Source organism: Trachypithecus francoisi, unplaced genomic scaffold (assembly GCF_009764315.1).
Source record: "Trachypithecus francoisi isolate TF-2019V2 unplaced genomic scaffold, Tfra_2.0 Lachesis_group16, whole genome shotgun sequence".
Lineage (NCBI taxonomy): Eukaryota > Metazoa > Chordata > Mammalia > Primates > Cercopithecidae > Trachypithecus > Trachypithecus francoisi.
Genome location: NW_022681461.1, coordinates 22,408,083 through 22,417,415, shown reverse-complemented (window position 1 = coordinate 22,417,415; position 9,333 = coordinate 22,408,083).

The following is a 9,333-nucleotide window of genomic DNA, read 5'->3' as shown; positions in this document are numbered from 1 at the left end:
TTTGCTTCTAGATCTTTGAGGCATTTCCACACTGTCTTCTACAATGGTTGAACTAATTTACACTCCCATGAACATTGTAAGAGTGTTCCTTTTCCTCCACAATCTTGCAAGCATCTGTTTCTTGACTTTTAAAAATTGCATTCTGACCAGTGTGAGATGGTATCTCATTATGGTTTTGATTTTCATTTCTCTAATGATAGGTGATACTGAGCTTTTTTCCCTATGCTTGTTGGCTGCAAAAACGTCATCTTTTAAAAAGTGTTGATTCATGTCCTTTGCTTACTTTTTAATTTTTTTTTCTTGTAAATTTAAGTGTCTTTTTGATGCTGGATATTAGACCTTTGTAAGATGGATAGATTGCAAAAATTTTCTCCCATTCTGTAGATTGTCTGATCACTCTGATTAGCATTTCTTTTGATGTGCAGAAGCTCTTTAGTTCAATTAGATCCTGTTTCTCAATTTTTACTTTTGTTGTAATTGCTTTTGGCATTTTAATCATGAAACATCTCATTTGTCCATGCCTATGCTCTGAATGGTATTGCCTAGATTTTCTTCTACGGTTTTTATAGTTTTGGGTTTTACATTTAAATCTTAATCCATCTTGAGTTAATTTTTGTATATGGTATAAGGAAGGGTTCTAGCTTCAATGTTCTGTATATGGCTAGCCACTTCTCCCAGCACCATTTATTAAATAGGGAATCCTTTCTCCATTTCATGTTTTTTTGTCAGGTTTGTTGAAGATCAGATGGTTGTACATGTGCAGTCTCATTTCTGAGTTCTCTCTTCTGTTACATTGGTCTTTGGGTCTGTTTTTGTACCAATACCATACTATTCTGGTTACTGTAGCCTTGTAGTATAGTTTGAAGTTGGGTAGCATGATGCCTCCAGCTTTGTTCTTTTTGCTTAGGATTGTCTTGACTATTCAGGCTCTTTTTTAGTTCCATATGCATTTTAAGATAGTTCTTTCCAATTCTGTGAAGAGTGTCAATGGAAGTTTAATGGGAATAGCATTGAATCTATAAATTTGGGCAGTATGGCCATTTTCATGATACTGATTCTTCCTCTCCATGAGCATAGAATTTTTTTCTATTTGTGTCATCTCTGATTTTTTTTTGAGTAGTGAGTTGTAGGTCTCCTTGAAGAGGCTCTTCACTTCCTTTTTTAGCTGTATTCCGGGTATTTTGTTTCCTTTGTAACAGTTGTGAATGGGAGTTCATTCATGATTTGGCACTAGGCTTAACTGTTGTTATTGTATAGAAATGCTAGCAATTTTTCCACATTGATTTTTGTATCCTGAGACTTTGCTGAAGTTACTTATCAGCTTAAGAAGTTTTTGGGCTGAGACGATGGGATTTTCTAGAGATAGAATTACCTCATCTGCAAACAAAGATAATTTGACTTCCTCTCTTCCTATTTGAATATGCTTTATTTCTTTCTCTTGCCTGATTGCCCTGGCCAGAACTTCCAATACTATGTTAAATGGAGTGGTGAGAAGGCATACTTGTCTTTTGATGGTTTTCAGGGGAAATGATTCCAGCTTTTGCCCATTCAGTATACTGGCTGTGGGTCTGATATATGTGGCTTTTATTATTTCAAGGTATGTTCCTTCAATACCTAGTTTATTGAGAGTTTTTAACATGAGAGATGTTGAATTTTATCATAGGCCTTTTCTGTATCTATTGAGAAAATCCATGTGGTTTGTCTTTTGTTCTGTTTATGTGATGAATTACATTTATTGATTTGCATATGTTGAACCAACATTGCATCCTGGGGATGAAACCACCGTGATTTTTGGTAGATAAGCTCTTTTATGTGCTACTGAATTCGGTTTGCAGTATTTTATTAAGGATTTTTGCATTACTGTTCATTAGGGATATTGATCTGGAGTTTTTGCTGTATCTCTGCCAGGTTTTGGTATCAGGATGATGCTGGCTGCATAGAATAAATTAGGGAGGAGTCCCTCCTTTTCCATTGTTTGGAATAGTTTCAGTAGAAATAGTACCAGCTCTTTGTACCTCTAGTAGAATTCAGCTGTAAGTCTGTGTGGTCTTGGGCTTTTCTTGGTTGGTAGGCTATTTATTACTGCCTCAATTTCAGAACGTGTTACTGGTCCATTCAGGGATTTAATTTCTTCCTAGTTCAGTCTTGGTGGGGTGTATGTGTCCAGACTATATCCATTTTTTCTAGATTTTCTAGTTTATTTGCATAGTTATTTATAGTGTTCTCTGATGGTTGTTTATATTTCTGTGGGGTCAATGGTAATATCCCCCTTATCATTTTTGATTGTGTCTATTTTATTCTTCTTTCTTCTTTAGTAGCCTACCTAGTGGTGTATCTGTTTTAGTAATTTTTTCAAAGCAGCAGCTCCCAGATTCATTGATTTTAATTTTATCTATTTTTTTTTTTTTTTTTTTTTTTTTTTTTGAGACGGAGTCTCGCTCTGTCGCCCAGGCTGGAGTGCAGTGGCCGGATCTCAGCTCACTGCAAGCTCCGCCTCCCGGGTTCCCGCCATTCTCCTGCCTCAGCCTCCCGAGTAGCTGGGACTACAGGCACCCGCCACCTCGCCCGGCTAGTTGTTTGTATTTTTCAGTAGAGACGGGGTTTCACCATGTTAGCCAGGATGGTCTCGATCTCCTGACCTCGTGATCCGCCCGTCTCGGCCTCCCAAAGTGCTGGGATTACATATTTTTAAAGGTTTTTTGTGTCTCCTTCAGTTCCACTCTGATCTTGGTTATTTCTTGTCTTCTGCTAGCTTTAGGGTTGGTTTGCTCTTGGTTCCTTAGTTCTTTTAGTTGTGATGTTAGGTTGTTGACTGAGATATTTCTAGCTTTTTTATTTACCTAGGAGTCATTCAGGAGGAGGTTGTTCAGTTTTCATGGAGTTGGGTGGTTTTGAGTGAGCTTATTACTCTTGAGCTCTAATTTGACTGTGCTGTGGTCTGAGAGACTGTTTCAGGTCCTTTTTGCATTTGCTGAGGAATGTTTTACTTCCGATTATGTGCCTTGTAAGGATGAGAAGAATGTATATTCTGTTTTTGGGTGAAGAGTTCTGTAGATAGCTATCAGGTCCACTTGCTCCAGAGGTAAGTTCTGATCCTGAATATCTGTTAATCTTTTGTCTTCATGATCTGTCTAATATTGTTAGTGGGGTGTTAAAGTCTCCCACTATTCTGTGGGAGTCTAAGTCTCTTTGTGGGTCTCTAAAAATGTGCTTTATGAATTTGGGTGCCTCCTGTGTTGGGCGTATATATATTTAGGATAGTTAGCTCTTATTGAATTGAACTCTTTACCATTATGTAATGCCCTTTTTATCTTTTTTTGATCTTTGTTGGTTTAAAGTGTTTTGTCAGATACTAGGATTGTAACCCCTGCTTCATTTTCTGTTTTCTATTTGCTTGTTAAATATTCCTCCGTCCTTTTATTTTGAGCCTGTGTGTGTCTTTGCACATGAGATGGGTCTGTTGAACACAGCATACTGATAGATCTTGGTTCTTTATCCAGCTTACCCTTCTGTGTCTTTTAATTGGACACTTAGCTCATTACATTAAAGTTAATATTGTTATGTGTGAATTTGATCCTGTCATCATGATGATAGTTGGTTATTTTGCAGACTTGTTTATGTGGTTGCTTCAAAGTGTCACTGGTCTGTCAGTGTGTTTTTTTTTTAGTGTCTGGTAATGGTTTTTTCCTTTCCATGCTTAGTGATTCCTTCAGGAGCTCTTGCAAGGGAGGCCAGATGGTGATAAATTCCCTTAACACTTGCTTGTCTTCAAACAGTCTTATTTCTCCTTTGCTTATGAAGCTTAGTTTGGCCTGATACGAAATTCTGGGTTAAAAATTTTCTTTAAGAATGTGAATTTTGGCCTCCAATTTCTTTTGGCTTGTAGGGTTTCTGCTGAGAGGTCCACTGTTAGTCTGATGGGTTTCCCTTTGTAGGTGACCTGGCATTTCTCTCTGGCTGCACTGAACATTTTTTTCTTTCATTTAGACCTTGGAGAATCTGACTATGTGTCTTGGGGTTGATCTTCTCATTGAGTATCTTACTGGGGCTCTCTGGATTTCCTGAATCTGAATGTTGGCCTGTCTTGGTAGGTTGGGGAAGTTCTCTTGCATGATATTCTGAAGTATGTTTTTCAACTTGATTCCATTTTCCCTATCTCAGTTACCCCAATCAGTTGTAGGTTCAGTCTATTTACATAATCCTATATTTCTCTGAAGTTCATTCCTTTTAGTTCTTTTTTCTCTACTCTTTTCTGCCTGTCTTATTTCAGAAAGATATTCTACTGATACTCGTGATTGCATTGTGAAGTTCTTGGGTTGTGTTTTTCAGCTCCATCAGATCAGTTATGTTCCTCTCTGAACTGGCTCTTTTCATTACCAGCTCCTGTATTGTTTTATCATGATTTTTTTTTTTTTTTTTTTTTTTTTGACAGAGTCTCGCTCTGTTGCCCAGGTTGGAGTGCAGTGGCTGGATCTCAGCTCACTGCAAGCTCCGCCTCCCGGGTTGACGCCATTCTCCTGCCTCAGCCTCCTGAGCAGCTGGGACTACAGGTGCCCACCACCTCTCCTGGCTAGTTTTTTGTATTTTTTAGTAGAGACGGGGTTTCACCATGTTAGCCAGGATGGTCTTGATCTCCTGACCTTGTGATCTGCCTGTCTCGGCCTCCCAAAGTGTTGGGATTACAGGCTTGAGCCACCGTGCCTGGCCTGTTTTATCATGATTCTTAGCTTTGCATTGGGTTAGAACATGCTCCTTTAGCTCAGTGAAGTTTGTTATTACCCACCTTCTGAAGTCTACTTCTGTCAGTTCAGCCATCTGAGCCTCAGCCCAGTTCTGTGTCCTTGCTGGAGATGTGTTGTGGACATTTGGAGAAGAGGCACTCTGACTTTTTGAGTTTTCAGCATTTTTGCATTCATTCTTCCTCATCTTTGTGGGCTTATCTACCATTGACCTTTGAGGTTGCTGACCTTTGAATGTGGTTTTTGTGGGGTCTCTTTTGTTGATGATGATGATGTTGTTTGTTTTACTTTTAATTGTTAGGCCACTCTTCTGTAGAGCTGCTGTGGTTTGCCGGGGGTCTGCTCCACACCCTATACACCTTGGTCCCTCGTATACCTGGAGGTATTACCAGTGAAGGCTGAGAAACAGTAAAGATGGCAGCATGATCCTTCCTCTGGAAGCTCTGTCCTAGGGAGGCACTGACCTGATGCCAGCCCAAATGCTCCTGTAGAAGGTGTCTGGAGACCCCTGTTGGGAGGTCTCACCCAGTCAGGAGGAATGGGATCAGGATCAGGTTTCCTCTTAAAGAAGCAGTGTGGTTGAGCCTTGGCAAAGCAGGTACACTGTGCTGGAGGAAACCCCCGCCCCACCTCCCCATTCACATTGCCTGGCCTCTCCAGAACCAGCAGGCTGAAAAGGCTAACTTGGCTGAACCACAGAAAGGGTGGCTTTCCCTCCCTCCAGGGGCTTCATCCCAAGGAAAGATCAGTGTTCTCTCCATATATTGCTGAAATTCCTCCAGGAAGGCCCTGCCCAGTGAGGAGGAATGGATCAGTGTCCCACCTAAAGAAGTAGTCTGGCTACAAACTATCATAGCAGGTATGCTGTGTTGAGAGGAACTCCTCCTGGTCTGGACCACCCAGACTCCCTGGAGCCAGCAGACTAGAATGGCCAACTCAAACCACAGAGATGGCAGCCACCACTCCCCCTGGGAACTTGGTCTATCTCAGGCGGTCTCCAGCCTGCTGCCACTGGCCGGCTGGAATTCCAAGCCAGTGGGTCTTAACTTGTGAGGTGCTGTAGGAGTTGGGCCTGCAGAATGATGCTACTTAGCTCACTGGATTCAAGGAATGTGGCTGAGCTCAGATTTATCTGAGCATTCTCCTTCCTAGGGGAATGCTTGGACGGATCTCCCCCCTTGGAGGAATTCCCAGGGCTTGGGTATGCAAAACTCCTGGGTATCTGTGTGTGCCTCAGTGTCCACTTTGCTGAGACTCTGCACAACTCTGTGTTTCAGACCCAAGGCCTTGGTGGCATGGGGGTCACAAGGGGATCTCCTGATTCATGGGTTGCAAAGATCTATGGAAAAAGTGTGGTTTCTGGGTCACACAATTGCTCACCGCCTCCCTTGACTGGGGTTGGGGCTCCCTTGGCTCTGTGCTGCTGCTGGGTGGGCCATTTGCCCCACCCTGCTTTTCTTTGCTGTCTCTGGGTCGAGCCATCCACCTAGTCATTCCCAATGTGAAAACCTGGATACCTCAGCTGAAGGTACAGAATTCACTTGCCATTTTCATTCCTCTTCATGAAAGCCACAGACTGCAGCTGCTTCTAATTGGTCATCTTGGCCCACACCTTTCCTCTAGATTTGTGTGCAAAGAATTGTTGATAGTAGCCTGAGGATCTTTTGTATTTCTGTGTTGAATAATTGCAGGATCACCTTGGTGATTTTGTGGATCTTCTTTCTTTTTTGTTGTTAATCTATCTAGAAATCTGCCAATTTTTACTGATTCTTTTGAATAACCAACGCTTGTTTCACTGATCTTTATACGGATTTTTTAATCTCAATTTTGTTCAGATCTTCTGTAATTGTAATTATTTCTTATGCTAGCTTTGGGATTGGTTTGCTTTGCTTTTTTCCTTTTTTCTCCTTTAGGTGTAAATTCAGGTTGTTAACTTGAGGTCTAACTTTTTGATGAAGGCACTTAGTGCTATAAACTTTCCTATTTTTCTTAAACTTTTATGTTCTGGGGTACACATACAGGACATGCAGGTGTGTTAAATAGCCAAACGTGTGCCATGGTGGTTTGCTGCAGAGATCAACCCATCACCTAGGTGTTAAGCCCAGCATCCATTAGCTATTCTTCCTGATGCTCTACTTCCCTCCACCCCTACTGGAAGGCCCTAGTGTTAATGTTCCCCACACGTGTTCATGTGTTGTCATCATTCAGCTCCCACTTATAAGCAAGAACATGTGGTTAAACTTTCCTCTTAACACTGCTTTAGCTGTATCTCAGATTTTGGTAAGTGGTATCCCTATTTTCAATAATTTCAAACAATATTTAGACTTCTGATTTATTTTTGTTATTCACCCAAGAGTTATTCAGGAATAAATTTTAATTAATTTCCATGTATTTGTGTAGTTTTAAGAGATCTTCCTGGTATTGATTTCTCTTTTTATTGCACTGTTGTCCAAGAGTGTGCTTGCTATTTTTTTTTGAGACTTGCTTTATGATGTAGCATGTGATTGATCTTGGAATATGTTCCATGTGCAGCTGAGAAAAATGTATATTCTGTGGTTGCCCCTCCCTCCAGAGGCTCCATTCCAGGGAGAGATCAGAATTCTGTCCATATAACCCTGGCTGGAATTGCTGAAATTCCTGCAGGGAGGTCCTGTCCAGTAGGGAGGGATGGATCAGGGTCCCATTTAAAGAAGCAGTCTGGCTACAGTTTTTCATAGCAGCTATGCTGTGTTGTGAGGAACTCCTGGTTAGATGTGTTCTGGTAGATGTCTTTTTAGGTCCAGTTGATTAAGTGTTGAGTCCAGAGTTTGTTAGTTTTCTGCCTCAGTGATCTGTCTAATGCTGTCAGTGGGGTGGTGTTAGTTTCCCACTATTACTGTGTGGCTGTCTAAGTCTTTTTGTAGGTGAAGAAGAACTTGTTTTATGAATCTGGATGCTCTAATGTTGGGTACATATATATTTATAATAGTTTAGTCTTGTTGAATTGTATCATTTATCATTATGTAATGCCCTTCTTTGTCCTTCTTAATTTTTAAAAGTTTAAAGTCTCACTTGTCTGATATGAGTAGTGATCCCGATCTTTTTTGTTTCTGTTTTCATAGTGGGTCTTTCTCTAATCCTTTACTTTGATAATGTGGGTGTCATTTTGTGGGAGTTGGGTCTTGTGAAGACCCCAGACAATTGGGTCTTGTCTTTTTATCCAGCTTCCCACTCTGTCTTTTAATTTGTGTTTAACCCATTTATATTCAGGGTTAGTACTGATATGTGAGATTTTGATCCCATCTTCCTTTTGTTAGCTTTTATTATGTAGACATGGGTGTGTAGTTGCTTTATATTGTCTTTAGGCTATGTGCTTAAGTATTTGTGATATCACATAGTGTTCTTTTGATTCCATGTTTAGTACTCCCTTAAGGACCTCTTGTAGGGCTGGTCTAGTTGAAATGAATTTGCTTAGCATTTGCTTGTCTGAGAAGGATTTTATTTTTCCTTCACTTATGAAGTTTAGTTTGGTGGAATATGAAATTCTTGGTTGGAATTTATTTTCCTTAAGGATGGTGAAAATAGGGCCCCAATCGCTTCTGGCTCATGAGGTTTCTGCTGATAGGTCCACTGCTAGCCTGGTGGGGGTCCCTCTGTTTTTGACCTGACCTTTTTCTCTAGCTGTCTTTAAGATGTTTTCTTTTGTGTTCATCTTGGTGAACCTGATAACTAAGTGTCTTGGGGATGGCCATCTTGTATGGTATCTAGGCAGGATTCTCAGTATTTCCTGAATATGCGTGTTAACATCTCCAGCAAGATTAGGGAAATTTTTGTGGACTATATCTTCAAATATATTTTCCAAGTTGCTTATTCTGTCTCCTCTGTAAGGGATGCCAATGAGACATAGATTTGGTTTCTTTATATAATCCCATATTTCTCAGAGGCTAACACGGTGAAACCCCGTCTCTACTAAAAATACAAAAACTAGCCGGGCAAGGTGGCGGGCGCCTGTAGTCCCAGCTACTCGGGAGGCTGAGGCAGGAGAATGGCGGGAACCCGGGAGGCGGAGCTTGCAGTGAGCTGAGATCTGGCCACTGCACTCCAGTCCGGGCGACAGAGCGAGACTCCGCCTCAAAAAAAAAAAAAAAAAAAAAAATTCTTGGCCGGGCGTGGTGGCTCAAGCCTGTAATCCCAGCACTTTGGGAGGCTGAGATGGGCGGATCACAAGTTCAGGAGAGCAAGACCATCCTGGCTAACATGGTGAAACCCCGTCTCTACTAAAAAAAAAAATACAGAAAAAAACTAGCCAGGCGAGGTGGTGGGTGCCTGTAGTCCCAGCTACTCGGGAGGCTGAGGCAGGAGAATGGCCTCAACCTGGGAGGCGGAGCTTGCAGTGAGCTGAGATCTGGCCACTGCACTCCAGCCTGGGCAACAGAGCGAGACTCTCTCTCAAAAAAAAAAAAAAAAAAAAAAAAATTCTTTTTCTTTTTGTCAGACTGAGTTGATTCAAAGAGTTGGTCTTTGAGCTCTGTTATGCTTTCCTCAGCTTGGTCTATTACGTTGTTAGTACTTCTGATTGTATTATAAAATTCTTACATACTGTTTTTCAACTCAA